Genomic DNA, 17,417 nt, shown 5'->3' on the forward strand with positions numbered 1-17,417 from the left:
TCTGAACCATGCAAATAGGAAGAGAGAAAGAGGAGAAATACAGGAGACACTTCGTCTTCAAAAAGCAAAAACAAAAAAAATACATAAAATCCTCCACTACAAAAGCAATTGAAATAATTTTTTCTTCAGATTCACATGCTTCGTTTTTTACCATAATCTATGCAAACTTTTGAAGTCATTTACCTTCTCGTGAAAGTAAATCCGGGTTTATAATGTAGGAAGCGCATCATGAAGTGCGGAATATGCAATCTAATTTGTTTCTGCCTTTGATTGTCCACACCCATGTACTACATCGTTTTGTGCTGACATAGAAACTTAATTTCAACCCCGCCCCAAAAAAAAAATCTGGGAATCCTATATTGATAATAATTAATCATATAGTATAGATTGATGATAAGGGAATACAAATGTAAAGTAGTAACAATATGTTGCAGGTTTTCTTCTTCCTAACGTGACCAGATGATGTCAGAAGAGTCCGGTTTTCACTCCAATTAAGCCATTAAGTCAAATAGTTTCAATTGAGGAGAAACAACGCTATCAGTTCAGAACTTCTTATTGTTTATTGGATAAATCCCCAGAACAATAAAAAAAATACCCACAGCAAGTGTTTGAACAATGGGGGAGGGTTGGATTACTAACAGCTTGTTATGTGATATGTCGTCATGACGCCATGTTCCCAGCAATAGGGCTCACTGCTACACCAATCATTGCTAACCTTCCAGATTTCACACACACATGACCTGAAGGACTGGGTTGGACAACCAAACCACATGGCAGTAGACATGAAAGTATGACTGTGTGGCTTTGAACAAGGATCTGACGAGCAGAGCAATGACCAGAGAAGAGATGACAGCGCGTCTATTAAAATATTTTCTCTATAGAATCAAGGTCATTCTTGAGCTGAGTGAGAGTGGTGAGTAAAGTATGTGTAGGACTATGTGCCCGTAAGTGACCCATTGAGGTTCAATGAGGTTGTCTTGCCTGCGAAGAGAGAATATTAGGCACTACTGCCTATTTCATCTGTCCGTCCATCACCCACTCGTAAAACAAAGATTCCATGATCCCAACCTATGTCATGCAGTTTGCCACTGGTTCCAGTCAAGCCGGGAACCACAGGGATGATGGCTCTATCAAATCATCCCTGTTACCGGCAAGGTCCATTAGAATTCTGGAGGATAACCTCTGCTTCTAACAAGGGACCACTTGTGCTCTGGTGTATCTCCAGTAGTCGCCCACAGAAAATAGAACCCAGTTGCCCATCAGAGTGAGTTACTTGGTGATTAGGACAAGTTGAAGCCCTGGTCTTGGAGATAACCAAATTCAGGTAGACCAGTTCAAGACACAACTATGAGAGGGGAAGGAGACAGGGCAGCCAACCATAATTGGCTCCTAATGGCAGGGGGCTTGATGACATTTTGTAACATCATCAGGAACACTGTTACTGCCTGGGTACTACTTTTCAATAGAGATAGTTATCCAGCAGCTCTTACTCTCTACCCTGAACACCAATGATATTACTCATCAGACATTATTTATTTAATATGCAAGAATACAGAATGTCAGTGGAAGTACAAAACTCTACCGTGGTAGAGGTTGCCAAGTTGTCAGCCTTTGGAGTCATTGAGCACTCCCACATTACAAAGAATTGCCTGTTCCTAAACATGGGTTAACAGAGTTGTATTTTCCCTGGACTACAAGGACCTCGACGCACTTACCAAAGCAAAGGCCCAGACATTCCAAGAGAGGAAAAGATTCTGTGCACTTGGGAGAGTTAACGTTCTTGGGCGACTCTTGGGCGACCACTGTGCCCTCGGCCTGGTTGCCCCCACGCCCCCTGCCTGCTGCCTGCCTCCTACCAGCTGCCTACCTGCTACCTGCTGACGCCTCCAGCCCGGCGCCCCAGCCGCCGCAGGGCCGCCCGCCTCGATCGCCGATCCAGCCCGGCGCCCCAGCTGCCGCAGGGCCGCCCGACTCGATTTTCGCGCCGGTTTTTGCCGCGACCCCGCCCCCACGCCTGCTGATAGAACCACGCGCTCCCCGCCTCCCAGCTGACCCGCCCTCCCGGCTCCCTTCTTAAGGGGACCCCGACCCAGGTTCTGCAGCGACCACTGTGCCCTCGGCCTGGTTGCCCCCACGCCCACTGCCTGCTGCCTGTCTCCTACCAGCTGCCTACCTGCTACCTGTTGACGCCTCCAGCCCGGCGCCCCAGCCGCCGCAGGGGCGCCCGCCTCGATCGCCGATCCAGCCCGGCGCCCCAGCCGCCGCAGGGCCGCCCGACTCGATTTTCGCGCTGGTTTTTGCCGCGACCCCGCCCCCACGCCTGCTGATAGGACCACGCGCTCCCCGCCTCCCAGCTGACCCGCCCTCCCGGCTCCCTTCTTAAGGGGACCCCGACCCAGGTTCTGCAGCGACCACTGTGCCCTCGGCCTGGTTGCCCCCACGCCCACTGCCTGCTGCCTGCCTCCTACCAGCTGCCTACCTGCTACCTGCTGACGCCTCCAGCCCGGCGCCCCAGCCACCGCAGGGGCGCCCGCCTCGATCGCCGATCCAGCCCGGCGCCCCAGCCGCCGCAGGGCCGCCCGACTCGATTTTCACGCCGGTTTTTGCCGCGACCCCGCCCCCACGCCTGCTGATAGGACCACGCGCTCCCCGCCTCCCAGCTGACCCGCCCTCCCGGCTCCCTTCTTATGACGCCCCCTCAGCGACCGCGCAGCGGACGCGCACAGCGGGAGCACCGACTGAGCGCCGAAGGTGCGCCAAAGGTCAGCCCGTCTGCGCCCGTCCGTGCCTGGACCGCGCCCAGTGCCAGGACCCCTGGCCCCCGCAGACCCCAGCCCACCCGCCGGACCTACGACGCCGCCACCCTCATCGCACTCAACGACGGACGAGTCCCGGGATGCTACCGTGCCACCCCGAGACGCACCCACGGACCCTTCAGCTGCCGCACCTGCAAGTTCACCTGCATCCGGACCCGCCCCACACCAGCACCCGCCAAGCCAAACACCAGCAGCAACCACCTCAAGTGCATCCTGCTCAACACCCGCTCAGTCCACAGACACGCCATCGAACTCTGGAACCTCATCGACACCACTGCTCCTGACGTTGCCTTCCTCACGGAGACCTGGATGAACGCCTCTTCAGCGCCCGACATCGTCATCGCCATCCCAGAGGGCTACAAGATCACCCGGAGGGACCGCACCGCCAACCAGATAGGAGGAGGCATCGCCATCATCCACAGGGACACCATCCGCATCACAACCTACACCGACGACATCCTGACTACCGCCGAACACCTACACTTCCAGATCCACACCGACCCGAAGACCACCCTCAGAGGCACCCTGATCTACCGACCCCCGGGACCACGCACACAATTCAGCGAGGACATCGCCGACTTCGTCAGCCCGCATGCCCTCCCCTCCGCTGACTACATCCTCCTGGGGGACCTCAACTTCCACCTGGAGAACAACAACGACCACAACACCACCACCCTGCTCGACAAACTCGCCAACCTCGGACTCAAGCAACTGGTGACCGCCCCCACCCACCTCGCCGGACACACACTCGACGCCGTCTTCTCCTCCAGCAAAGACATCGCCTTCAGCCACGCCACAGGACTCCACTGGACGGACCACAGCTGCGTCCACTTCACCTTCAAAAGAACGACGACCCACCACCACCAGCAACAGGTCGCCCGCAGAAGCTGGAGCAAGATCACAGCCGACCAGCTCGCCGCTTCCCTGAGCCAGCACCCTCCCGCCAGCTCAGCGAACCCCAGCCAGGCCGCCGACAACCTCACGAAGTGGATCAGCAACTGCGCGGACGAACTCGCCCCACTGAGGACCCCGCCCATCAGACCCGGCAGCAAGAAGGCCCCATGGTTCACCGACGAACTCAAGAGCTCCAAGAAGAACTGCCGAGCCCTCGAGAAAGCCTGGAGAAGGGAGCCAACACCGGACAACATGACCACCCTCAAGCTTGCCACCCGGAAGCACCACCAACTGATCCGCGACACCAAGAAAACTGCATTCAAGGACCGGTTGTATAACAACGCACACAACAGCAAGGAACTCTTCAACATCGTGAAAGAGCTCTCCAACCCCAACGCCGGAAACAACGACATCACCCCATCGCAAGAACTCTGCAACTCCCTCGCCTCCTACTTCCACAACAAGATCGCGGACATACACAACAGCTTCAACACCCAACCGACGAACGCCACGTCCAACTCGACCGAACCACCGCCCCCCACCACCACCCTCCGCGCCTGGACCCCGATCTGCACCGAAGAAACCGTCCGCATGATGAACTCCATCCACTCCGGATCTCCGACCGACCCCTGCCCTCACCACATCTTCAACAAAGCCGACGCCGTCATCGCAACCCACCTGCGGGACATCATCAACACCTCCTTCACCACCGCCACCTTCCCTGAGAGCTGGAAGCATGCCGAACTCAGCGCTCTACTCAAGAAACCAACAGCGGAGCCCACCGAACTCAAGAATTACCGCCCCATCTCGCTGCTCCCGTTCCCAGCCAAAGTCATCGAGAAGACCGTCAACAAGCAACTGGCCGCCTTCCTCGAGACGAACGGATCCCTCGACCCCTCACAGTCTGGCTTCCGAGCCAACCACAGCACCGAGACCGCCCTCATCGCTGCCACCGATGACATCCGAACCCTGATGGACAACGGAGAAACAGCGGCCCTCATCCTACTAGACCTCTCCGCGGCCTTCGACACCGTCTGCCACCGCACCCTAGGGCAGCGCCTCAGCAACGTCGGAATCCAGGAGAAGGCACTGGAATGGATCATCTCCTTCCTCGACGGAAGAACACAGAGAGTCCGTCTACCACCGTACAAGTCAGAGGCCACCAAAGTCATCTGCGGCGTCCCTCAAGGATCCTCGCTGAGCCCAACCCTCTTCAACGTCTACATGAGCCCCCTCACAGCCATCGCACGCCAACACAACCTCAACATCATCTCCTACGCCGACGATACCCAGCTGATCCTCTCCCTGACCAACGACCCCGCCGCCGCCAGAGCCAACCTTCACGAAGGAATGAAAGAGGTAGCCGAGTGGATGTCGACCAGCCGCCTGAAGCTGAACTCGGACAAGACGGAAGTCCTCATCCTGGGATCCTCGCCCTCCGCCTGGGACGACTCCTGGTGGCCCCCCGCCCTGGGCACCGCACCCAAACCGACAGACCACGCACGCAACCTGGGCTTCATCCTGGACTCCTCCCTCTCCATGACCAAGCAAGTCAACGCCGTCTCCTCGTCATGCTTCAACACCCTGCGCATGCTACGGAAGATCTTCCGGTGGATCCCCACCGAGACCAGGAAGAATGTCACCCAGGCACTCGTCACCAGCCGACTGGACTACGGCAACGCCCTCTACGCCGGAGCCACCGCCAAGCTCCAGAAGAGACTCCAACGGATCCAGAACGCCTCAGCCAGACTCATCCTCGACATCCCACGACACAGCCACATCTCCGGACACCTAAGAGACCTGCACTGGCTCCCGGTCAACAAGAGAATCACCTTCCGTCTCCTCACCCACGCACACAAAGCTCTTCACGACCAAGGCCCGAGCTACCTCAACAACCGCATCAACTTCTACGCTCCCAAACGACACCTCCGATCAGCCAGTCACGCCCTCGCCGCCGTCCCCCGCATCCGAAGAACGACAACAGGAGGAAGGTCCTTCTCCTACCAGGCCGCCAAGACCTGGAACTTCCTCCCGACCGACCTGCGCCTGACCCAAGACCACCTCGCTTTCAGGAAGAAGCTCAAGACCTGGCTGTTCGGGTAGTAGCAGCACCCCCCCCCCCAGCGCCTTGAGACCCTCCGGGTAAGTAGAGCGCTCTATAAATGCCTATGATTGATTGATTGATTGATGGGCACCTTTCATCTGACTACTGGCAGAAGGCACTGGCCTTAGGAGAAGAGAATACATTTTTGGCTCAACAGGGTTGCAAACACAACAAGATGATGGACGGAGTGTTAAAAATTTTCAACCACTTACCCTCAGTCAGGAGATTTGGGTTCAATCCATTGTTATTTTGCTCACTATGCCACAACAGTTTGGACAATCCATTGTTCTTTTGCTCACTATGCCACCCCAGTTTGGACGCAGCCATATGCAAATCAGTTTTGACCCTGCTCCTCATAGGAGCGGTCCAGCTCCAACTGCCAGGCCAGGTCCACCCTGGACCGGAAACAAGCATCCTGGGACCGGTTTCGGGGTATCGTTCCTCATCAGCCAGGCTAGCTTGATTCCAGTGGCATGGAGAGCACGGGACCCACGTCTGGGCATTCCCTTGGCCACTTAGGGCAAACATAGCAAACACAACAAGATGATGGACGGTGTGTTGAAACTTTTCAACCACTCGCCCTCAGTCAAGAGATCTGAGTTTAATCCATCGATCTTTTGTTCACTAGGCCTCACCAGTTTAGCCCCAGCCATATGCAAATCAGTCTGGACCCTGCTCCTCATGGGAGCAGTCAAGCCCAAGCTGAGGGTTAATGTTTGACATTGTTCAGCATTCCGTCCATCACTAGTTCTTTTATGCATTTGTTGCCCTAAGTGGGAAAGGTATGCCCAGACCTGAGTCCCGTGCTCACCATGCCACTAGAGCCAAGTTAGCCTGGCTGATGAGGAGTGGTACCCTGAAACAGGTCCCAGGATGCTTGGTTCCGGTCCAGGAGGGACCTGGACTGGCAGTTCGGGCTGGGCTGTTTCCATGAGGCACAAGGTCAAGACCGATTTGGATATGGCTGGGTCTAAACTGGAATTACATGGTGTGCAAAAAAACGATGGACTTAGGCCCATATCTCTGTACTGGGGGTGAATGTTTGACATTATTCAGCATTCCGTCCATCACTTATTCTTTTTCCATTCAACAAGGTTGCTACATGTTTTCCACTGTGGTCGTACATTCCATTCATGCCATCAATTCCGCATCCGTGTGACAAGTATGTAACAAGTCCCAGAAAAGAGGGCATTATGCAAAGGGTGTCAAGGTCGGAATGTCTGATAGCAAGGAGTGCAGATGTGGTAGGATGTACTGAAAGGGGGAATGAAGGAATGTGATGAGTTCATCTTGAGTAAGAAGCAAGGGAGGTGATGTTCCATACTCAAACTGTGTGGCTGCCTGTGTCCACGACGGTGGAATGAGAGTCTTGTTATAGGCTCATATATTAATACAATGTTAGGCACCTTTCCAGGGGTGATCCCATAAAAGGCCAAGATTAGGACAATGAAATAGTGAAAGCAGCTTATATAAATCTTGAGATATTTCAAAGCAGAATCAGACTTTGAAGGGTGGAAGGTGCAAACTAGTTTATATATGGGTAAGGATGGTGCATGTTTTTGTGTTGTAGGGAGTACCATGACTTGTGGATCAAGCTGGATCTTAATCACCCAAATCAATTACTTAGCCCGTATGGTAAAAAGGATTTTCTGCAGGAAGCGTAGAGTGGAAAGGAGTGGAAGAGGTAGCTTTCCCTGCTGTAAAATGCCTAGAAGAACATAAGGGATTTTGACACAGGACTGTTTTGAAGAGGCCAAATCTATGGTTCCTATTGTATGCCGTACCGATAGGGGATTTACAAAGGAACAAACAGAAGAGGTTATGTGAGGACGTGCTGACTGAAGAGATTAGAGTTTAGAGAGACTCACTGTACCTATTTTGGTCAGAAAGATGGAAGTTAACTCGCCTTGACCTCTACGTCAATGTATGGCTGGACCATCACTGGCTTCCTAATATTAATGAACTATTGGCGTAGTGAGAAGATGCAGAAGAGTTTACGACTCTAGATGCATCTTCCGTATACCTTCAAAGTGCATTGCACAAGGTTTCTAGACCAGTGGCAGCTTCATCATAGGGCAGAAGGTAGCACTTTATAGCCAACTCCATGTATAAATGAATGTATGACGTTACAACGCAAACATTTACAACGCATGCCTTTACAACGCAGTTTTTTTCATCGCAACATCCATTACAACGCAAGATTTTACATTGCATGCCATCACAACGCATTTTCAGAAACTACATTTACAACGCATTCCATTACATGGCATTATACCATTACAACGCATACCATCATAACGCATACCATTACATTGCAGGTAAGGTAAGTGTTGGATAGTGTAGGGGTAAAAATTACTACTCCCACTCCAGTGAGTGCAACAGTAGGGTAAGTGTTGGATAGTGTAGGGGTAAAAATTACTATTCCCACTCCAGTGAGAGCAACAGTAGGGTAAGTATTGGATAGTGTAAGGGTAAAAACTATGCGTTGTAATGGTATGCGTTGTAATGGTATGTGTTGTAGTGACATGCGTTGTAATGACATGCGTTGTAGTGACATGCGATGTAATGGCTGCGTTGTAATGGCATGCGATGTAAAGGATGTTGTGTTTTAATGACTGCGTTGTAAAGGTAGTGCGATGTAATGACTGCGTTGTAAAGGTTGTTTCCCTGCATAAATAAGTTGCCTCCTGGTTTTTAGAATGTTGGTGTAGATGTGGCTTCTTTCACTTTATGAGATTGGGAATGATTGTTGTAATGCACAATATCCTCCACCAATTAATTTCCCTTGAAACTTGGAAAATACATCACGTGTATTTTTTGCGTTACTTAAGCGGCACTTTGGCCTGTGCACTTGGGATCGCTCCATAAACGAGTATTTTATTTATTGCATTGCTCTCGGGCACTTCTGCGCGCTGCAACGTTTGCTTTGTGGGGCAGCTAAGGGGTTTAGCAAGTGATTCGCTGGAAACTGTAGCGTGCCTGGTCACCCGTGACTCAAGAGTCATAAATCACGGCAGAGCACACTTGCCATCCCCCTATCGAGGCCGAAACATCCATACCTGGAAGCATTCAGTCAGCTGTCACACTATGCCAGATGTGCACTAAACGTCCAGATAGTCCAGTAAAATAGCTGCTGTCTGTCTTGCAAAACCTTTGGCTGAGGAGATAACAAAATAGGCCAAACCCTGTTGCTTTTTTAATGTTATTTTTATTTACCTCACCTCGTGGTCCACTCACAGGGTTGAGGGCTGCGGGGTGACGTGGGGACAGGAGGGAAGCTTCAAGCTAAACGACGCCGACAGACAGACGCACCACCTTCGCTCCACATCACCACGTGCCTGTCAGTGAAAAAACACACCGGAGCTCGAATTACTTCTTCCTACTTTGACTGAAGCCCGGGAATCAGACACCTCGAGTCCGTGCAGCGCGTCTTCATCAATAGTCCTCATGACAAACTGAGCGCACTCTGATTCTTGTTTTCCCGCCGGCCCGCAGCATGTGTAACCCGCCCTTTCTCAACTCGTCACACGGGGGGAGCTCTCCCTGTCCCCCTGTGATTAGTTCGGAGACCCGCTCCCAGTCCCCTGTGAAGAGCAGCAAAAGCGGGGGTGGAGGGGGGAGGGGGGTGATCATGTTCTCCACTCCTGACTGATGTGTAGCCCCAGCGCTTTCAGTCCTAAATGACGGGCCTAATTTTAAGCCCACGTCATCAGGGGTGGAGACTTTTCCTCAAGATTATGTCGTAGCCGGGCTGATGAGCTCACACTCAGGCCTCAGGGCTGTGAGACCTTCAGCCCGGCAGATACTGCAAACAGGGCAAGCAGGGTTTAGGGAATGCGTCAGTGTCATCACATCAACAACAAGCATGGTGGGGCAGTGTGCAGCAGCCTGCCTCCAGCAAGACAGATGTGTGCGTACGTGTTTTTTTCTTTAAAGACGCAGATTTCATTAGCATTAACAGTTTATTTTCATTTTTGCAGAGGCATGCCTTGGGGTGGGGGGCGCTTAAACGAAAGTTTTCACAATAGTGGATGGAGCTTTCTGGTCTGGGTGCTGGAATTTCAAGTTGGCGTCAGCCTGTGAGGTTTTTGAGCAGTCAATGTGTATGCTGTCTAAAAACACGCACATTTCCATAAAGATACCCCTTTTTTAGGTCTCGGCTAGCGATGGCTGCGCTTGCGCAGTCTCGCTCGCGAGACATAATGACTTGGGAGAAGAGGGGCTTGAACCCGCCCCTCTTCTTCCCTGTTCTCCATTGGCTGGCCTAGTAAATGCTGGCCAGCCATTGGAGAAGAGGTCCCGTCACTCTAATCCTGCCCCGTCCTTTTCGGATCGGGGGGCGTGTTTTTTGCGAGAAGTCTCAGGGAGGAGACAACAGCAAAACACGCCCCCAAATCCGAAAAGGACACTCCCTTTCTCCGAGGCATTTTCTGCTGTGCCTCGGAGAAAGGCGGTGGTGTCCCGGCGTTGCTCCCTCACCTGATCTCCTTCGTCATCAACGATTACCAGCCCGGAGGCTGCATCGTCTCGCACCTGGACCCCATCCACATCTTCGAAAGGCCCATCGTTTCTGTGTCCGTCTTCAGCGACTCGGCGCTGTGCTTCGGCTGCAAGTTCCAGTTCAAGCCGATCCGGGTGTCCGAGCCAGTGGTGTTTTTGCCTGTGCGGAGGGGTAGCGTCACCATCCTCAGGTAAAATCGTCATCGCGAGAGTTCATGTAGTCGGGTGAGTCCATTCCGCTAGTGGTGTATGTGTTAAGTCTTCCTATTCGCCTTTGGATACACTTCACGCCTGTAATACTGTAAGCGGTCACTGAAGGGAGTGATGTTATGAAATATTTACATACAACTTGATATTTGCGGCTGCCAGTGCCCCTTCAGAAGATTTAAGTTACAATGGCGCTTTAACTCCCCTTTTTTTATTTATGGACCCTGCCCTAAACATTGCGTAATCACGCCACAGGCCTCTTCCTGGCGAGCACCAGATTTATCCGACATGGGCGGAACCTTTGGTAATAGACAGAGAAGAAATATTGAGCTGTCACGTCACAGCTGGTCAAGTGCCATTGGCAAGTGACTTCAACGCAACACCCATGTTGGATTGTACAATTTACTGAGTGAGCCGTGCAGTCTACAATTTGGCATTAAGTTAATTATCTATAGAAACAGCGAATGTTGTTTTAGTTGTAAAAAATAATTGAGTTGTGCTGAGTTCAATAGATATTTTAAGTCGGAAAGCTCCAATCTAACTTTTTTGTCTTCGCTTTTGTCAGCAAGAAACCTACTATGTGCCCTCAGTGTTGGTGTTTTTCATTACTTGTGAAGGCATCTCACATAATCACACGTAGGACCCTCATGTTGCCCTGTTCCATGCGTGAATATTTCATCCAAGCCAGTTGTTTTCTTTGCATGCTTGAATAAACAAGCATTTACAATGCAATGGTCTCGGCATTGGTAAAGTTAGAGCTATTGGCATTGCTCATGACATTATTTTTGTTTATGTTTTTGTTTTTAAAACATGTAAAGAAACGGCATTGTCATGAGCAATGCCAATAGCTCTAACTTTACCAATGCCGAGACCATTGCATTGTAAATGCTTGTTTACAGAACTATTGGGAAGCAGCATGTTTGGGTTTTGCAGTAGATGCTAGAAATACACAAAGTGAAAAGGTTGATCATAAAAAGGGACAAGTGCTTTTTTAGGTCTCGCCTGACCCAGCGCATACGCTGGTCTGGCAAGACTTATTGAGAGGGCTCCAAAAAGTGCTACCAGGCCAGCCTAGAGCTACAGTGCATGTCCGCGGGCGCGCGCGCCGCATTTACCGCGATTACTTTCACTTTCGCGGCCGCTTTGATGTTTGATCGTGATCGGGATCACTTTCACTACCACACGGCCCCTTGGCATAGCCAATAGGTCTCGCTTTTGGGACCTTATAAGTATTTAGTTATGCAACTGTTGCATTGCTAAACACTTTTAAGGTCCCAAAGGCGAGACCTATTGGCTATGCCAATGCTTGTTTACTGCTGTTCCTGATGTAGGCATTTTAGGGCAGTACTCTTGGATGGAGGACACTGGTCTGAATGAGTACTTAGTGAGAGTGATGAAGGAGAGCCTTGGACCCTATAGCAAGGATCACCTGAGGTCAGTTTTGTGTCTTTCGGAATATAAGGTCATGTTTGAGCATAATAGTACCCTGATGCAAGGATATATGGTTCAGGAGAGCTGTGTCTTAAAGAAACAAGCATTTGCAATGCAATTGGTCTCCCACATTTACGCAAGTTTAAGTTATTGGCATTGTAAATGACAACGAGCTTTATTTATGTTTTAAAAACCACAATATAAATAAAAGGCACCGAGGGGGGGTAAAGAAGGCACAGACAATGGGAGGGAGGGCGAGGTTGTAAAGAAGGCACCAAAGCATGTCGTGCCTGTAGTAAGAGAAACTCGGAAAAAAAAATAGTGCTTAAAGATGAAGGGCCCGATTCACAAAAGTAATCAGAGACAAAATCCTAACTTTACGACTTTCGGTATTCACAAAAGGCATTTATGAGTAGTAAAGTTAGGATTCCTAACTTTACTACTCCTAAACTGAGACAAAATCCTAACTTTAGGACTTTCGGTATTCACAAAAGGCATTTATGAGTAGTAAAGTTAGGATTCCTAACTTTACTACTCCTAAACTGAGACAAAATCCTAACTTTACGACTTTCGGTATTCACAAAAGGCATTTAGGAGTAGTAAAGTTAGGAATCCTAACTTTACTACTCCTAATTGCACTTTGTGAACACCGAAAGTCATAAAGTTAGGATTTTGTATCAGATTACTTTTGGTAATCGGGTCCTAAATAACAGGTACTGTGTAACAACTGAAGTAAAAGGGCCAGTCGCCATGGGAGGTGACAAATGAAGACCAGGCGGTACTAAGGAGGGACTAACATGCCTATTTATGAATCAGAAGCCAGCATTTAGGAAAGACAATGACACAAGCCAATGGCAAATATGGGCGGAGAGAAGGCAGGGCTTCTATTCCCTGCTCCACTAAAACAAGTCTCGCAGTGCATGCGCCCTGACTCGAGGCTCGACCTAAAAAGGGTAGACGGGGGAAGGATAACTTTCTTTCGCTCAGCTTAAAAAAAGAGCCCATTTATTTGGTACAAACCTGGCATATTGATAGGGCATTTAACAGTTCAGCGCACACTTCTAAGGCATGAATCCACGCTGTGTACCAATCGCAAGTCCCTTGTGGATTTATTCGCGAGATAGGGAGCAAGGAGGACTAACTCAAGAGTCGCCATGTTGCAAAATTGTCCGTGTTAATTTAGCTACTAAGGGGCCGATTCCGATGTCGGTTTTTCACTGTCTTCTGGGGATCCCTGAAGACAGTTTCCGACTGCCTTTTCGTGCCGGAAAGACCGGCACGAAAAGGCAGTGAACAACTGCCATTGTACTCCCTCGGTCGTAAAGAGGCGGCCGGGGGAGTACTGAGGGATTTCCGGACGGCGGACGGGCTCTCCGAGCCTGTCGTCAGCCATCCGGAAATTCGAGTCGGATTCCTTTCCGACCGAGCCCATTGGCATTTTGGGCCCTAGATACTTTTGTGTCAGAAATGCAATCTTTTTTTAAATATAATTCCCCTATTTTATTTTAATAATATGGAAATGTGCTATTTGACCTCTGGTGTAACTGGGACCGTCTGACTCGACCTCAGCTATGTATGCTGTGTTCTAAAATGAAAAACGTTTTTGCTTTTAAAATTGCCACTTTGGCAATGCAACTGCATCTGTGCACAAAAGATATGCACAGTTGAGAAAAGTTCAATAATGGAAGCAAGAATTAAATACTGCCCTTGCTGACAGCTGAAAAGTCAGCTTACAAAAGCAATACTAATAAAATACTGCAAGCTTCACATTTGTAGCAACAGCATAAATTAAGATAAACTGAAAGGAAACATTAGATTTTAATTATCTGCACTCCTTGTCCATGATTGCAATTCAGTGATATTTATTGACCGAATCTTAGCAATATTGTCACTCAGGGGCTAATCACATTTCTCTGGATGAATCCTTGTAGTTCACCTACCATTGGCCTTTTCATACTTAATGTTTCCTGGGGTACAAGTCAGGGGCTAATGCAGACAGCAAATCTCTTTGTGTAGAATAGTAGATCAGCTTACAGTACAGAAGGAAGGGCTGATAAGAAATAGGGGCAGAGAAGGCATGGACAACGGGAGGGCAGGGGGAGAAGGCACGGACAACGGGAGGGAGGCTGGGGAGGGGAAAAGAAGGATAGTAAGTACCAAGCAGCGCACAGCCATCAAGCCTGCAGCGCCCTGCACATGCATTCTCTCTGCCAAAAAGATTGGTGCTCCCAGCGCGCTTAGACTAATACATGATGCCATTCCTTACAAAGGGGCATATCAACAAGGGCTTTATCTCTGCTTTTTTGGCTTTAAATCCAAAAAAGCAGAGATAAAACTAGCACCCTATCGACAACAGGGTGCTAACCGCGGTTAACGCTGCTTTTTTACGTCTGGTATTTTTCTGAGTTAGCCATGATATCCTATGGAAGGAGGATATCATGGCTAAGTTTGTCTGTCCCTATCAACAAGCTAACGTGAGATTATCGCTGGGTTTCCAGCGATAATCTCACGTTAGCCACTTAGCACCAGGATTTTTATCGCTATTGAGATAAGCGTTGCTAATAGCACGCTATCTCAGCGAAAAACATCGGCGCTAGCCGGCGATAATTATCCGAGCGCTAAGTGCGCTCAGCGATAATTATCGCCGGTTGTTGTTGATATGCCCCAAAATTCTTTAAAGCGCGGACCTTGAGAGGCAATCATTGAAGGGAGAAATCATGGAGGCAGGGGCTGTTGCCATAGGCTCCGGGGCTGTGATTACACACAGAGGGGGCAGGGCAAACTCTAGAATGAGGACGAGAAGAGCGTAGCCAGGACTGACGTAAGCAAGCACTGCATTGTGCCTCCAAAAAACAAGCTGCGTTGTCTTAAAAAAAGCCACAAACAAGTCCAACTCACAAAGCAATGGGATAAGACAAAGCGTTGCCTGCTGCTTTGCAGGACTTTTTGGAGCGCAATTGGCGTGGGCTAAGGTAGCTTAGAAGGGGGGAAATGATGCCAGTTCAGAGAAAACAACATATGGTCCATGAAATATTAACTGTTGGGCGGTGAACTCCACCATGCTGCAGTCAGTGGAGTTTTTAGCGAAACTCCATGCTTTGCTGCAGCGCGGAGTAGGCAAAACACGAGAACTCCATGGGCGAAGCAGAGTTTGCCACCCACCCTTAATATTCATGCACTGTAAGAATGTCAGATGTATCTGTTTCAGTGCTTTAAATGGGCCGGTACTCAGCGGTACTGAGTACCGGCACTTCTCAGGTTCCTCCCCTGAGTACCGGAACTTATTTTCAGGCACCGAGAGTACCGGTACTCCCAGAAGCAGCAGGGCCCAGGCCCTGAAGTACAGGTATGTGCAATGCAAAAACTACAGAAAATGAACCTTTCAGATGGAGCGTGTTTATGTGCCGCTCTGGCAGGCAACAGCCAGTGTATTCCTGCGCTGGGTTGTACATGCAGTGTTAGGTTCTAATTGGCATCACAACGAGAATGAGGATGTGCCTAGAGCTGCTGACGGTGGAACTGGAGGACCAAGTTTGAATCCCGATGTCAGGCTCATCATCCTGTGATTCTGGACAACTCCCTTAACCAGGGGGGCTTCCAAAACAGTACGCTTTAATGCAAATGTTCTGATTGTCATGTAAAGCGCTTAAATGACCATGGCCCAAATTTGCGCAATATCAAACGGGCAAAAATTAGGCCAGGCACCTATGGCATAGAAGCTGATGCTTGCTGTGTCTCCTATGTAAGGAGGCAGTTTGATATTGCGCGAATTTGGCCCATGGGCATTTAAGTGCGTTACATGACAATTAAAACATTTGCATTAAAGCTTACTTATGTGGCTATTGTTAAATTACTGGCTCACAGCCACGTCCCTAACTGCACACCCAGTGTAATTAATGAGTACCAGCACTTCAAATGTTCCATTTAAAGCACTGATCTGTTTGTACAAGTAATTACACACATTTAATGACAACTTATTCAATTCTTTTTAATTCTGTTATAGTGCTACTCATCCAAAACCCAGAGACCTTTACATCACACAAATTATACAGAGGCAATACATCATACAAGTGTGCAAATTAATGTACAAGGAATGTTACTTACATAAAACAATGAGGCTTACTGGGAGTAGGAGTCACATATCATCCTTACTGATAGGCATTATATGTTAAAAGTGCACTATTGTGAGCCAGACTACATTAACTATAACTCGTCCCTATACCAATCATACTATTCTCATAAATGATGTCATTGCAGATGGCATGCATGTTGTTATGAATGCAATCATTTAGCATGCTTTGAGTGATGTTATATCAAAAGGTACTGACTGTGCACATGAGAGGCGCAAGTTATTTATAGTTAATGTAGTCTGGCTAGTGAGTTCACAACACTGTGTACTGAGGTCTGCGGGATAAAGTACGTTTTTAGCAGGGCAAAAATTATAAATTCAAGTTATAACTATAACTTTTGAAATTCTAATGTTTGTGTAGTTTACATTGTTTTGTATAGAAATAAAAAAACATGTTTTCTTAACTATAATTTATTTTCAACTTCTGTTTTTTTCATTTAATTTCTGTTCTTTTCAATAAATAAACGGTTTCCTAATCATATAATGTTCTTTATTTGGGTATTCATTCTTTTATATATAGATTTCTTTTTTAAATTTCCGCAATACCGCGGTCATTTCTTGACAATGTCTCATGGAGTGGCGTAGAGTGGAATGGCATGGCATACAGTGATATGAGTGGCATAGAGTTGAGTGGAATGGAGTAGAGATGCTTGGAGTGGTGTACACTACAGTGGTGTACAAAACAGTGGCATACAGTACAGTGGCGTCAAGGGAAGTGGGGTAGAGCAAAGTGGGGTAGAGTAGAGTTGCAAAGTGTAGTGTGGCATAAAGAACAGTGGCATTGAGTGGCATTGTGTGGAGTAGAGTGGGGTAGATTGGCGCACAGTGACACTGCGTGAAGTGGAGTGGGCTGGCGTACAGTAGAGTGGTGTACAATGGAGTGACATACAGTGGCGTAGAGTGACATAAAGTAGAGTGTAGTGTCGTACAATAGGGTAGAGTACAGTGGCATAGAGTGCAGTGGAATAGAGTAGAGTGATGCAGGGTACAGTGCACTGGCATGAAGTGCAGTGGCATAGAATAGAGTGGTGAAGAGTAGAGTTGAGTGGTGTATAGTGCAGTGGAGTACAGTGGGGTGGAGTAAAGTGGCGTATAGTGCCCTGGGGTACAATGGGGTGGAAAAGAATGGTGCAGAGTAGAGTAGTGTAGAGTGGCGTACAGTGCAGTGGCATTGAGTAAAGTGGTGTACAGTGGCATGCAATGCAGTGGCATAGAGTAGAGTGGTGCAGAGAATAGTGGAACAGAGTGGAGCGGTGTAAAGTGGTGCAGAATGAAGTAGTGTGGAGTGGCGTAAAGTGGAGTGGCCTAGAGTGGAGTGCCGAGGCATAGAGTGTTG

At 49.2% G+C, this 17,417-nt stretch overlaps 1 protein-coding gene across 2 annotated transcripts in view; it reads right to left on the reverse strand.

Moving 5' to 3' along the window:
* Positions 1-9,254, reverse strand: part of LOC146785802 (uncharacterized) — a 444,312-nt gene extending 435,058 nt beyond the window's left edge. Inside the window, exon 1 of one of the 2 annotated variants that reach the window (XM_085635080.1) lies at positions 9,036-9,254. The gene's annotated coding sequence lies outside the window, so the exon portion shown is untranslated. Of the gene's footprint in view, positions 1-9,030 lie in introns of both variants that reach the window. The other variant, XM_085635079.1, reaches the window with a different exon arrangement.
* Positions 9,255-17,417: the final 8,163 nt, after the last annotated feature.

The sequence above is a fragment of the Triturus cristatus genome, chromosome 11 (assembly GCF_964204655.1).
Source record: "Triturus cristatus chromosome 11, aTriCri1.1, whole genome shotgun sequence".
Lineage (NCBI taxonomy): Eukaryota > Metazoa > Chordata > Amphibia > Caudata > Salamandridae > Triturus > Triturus cristatus.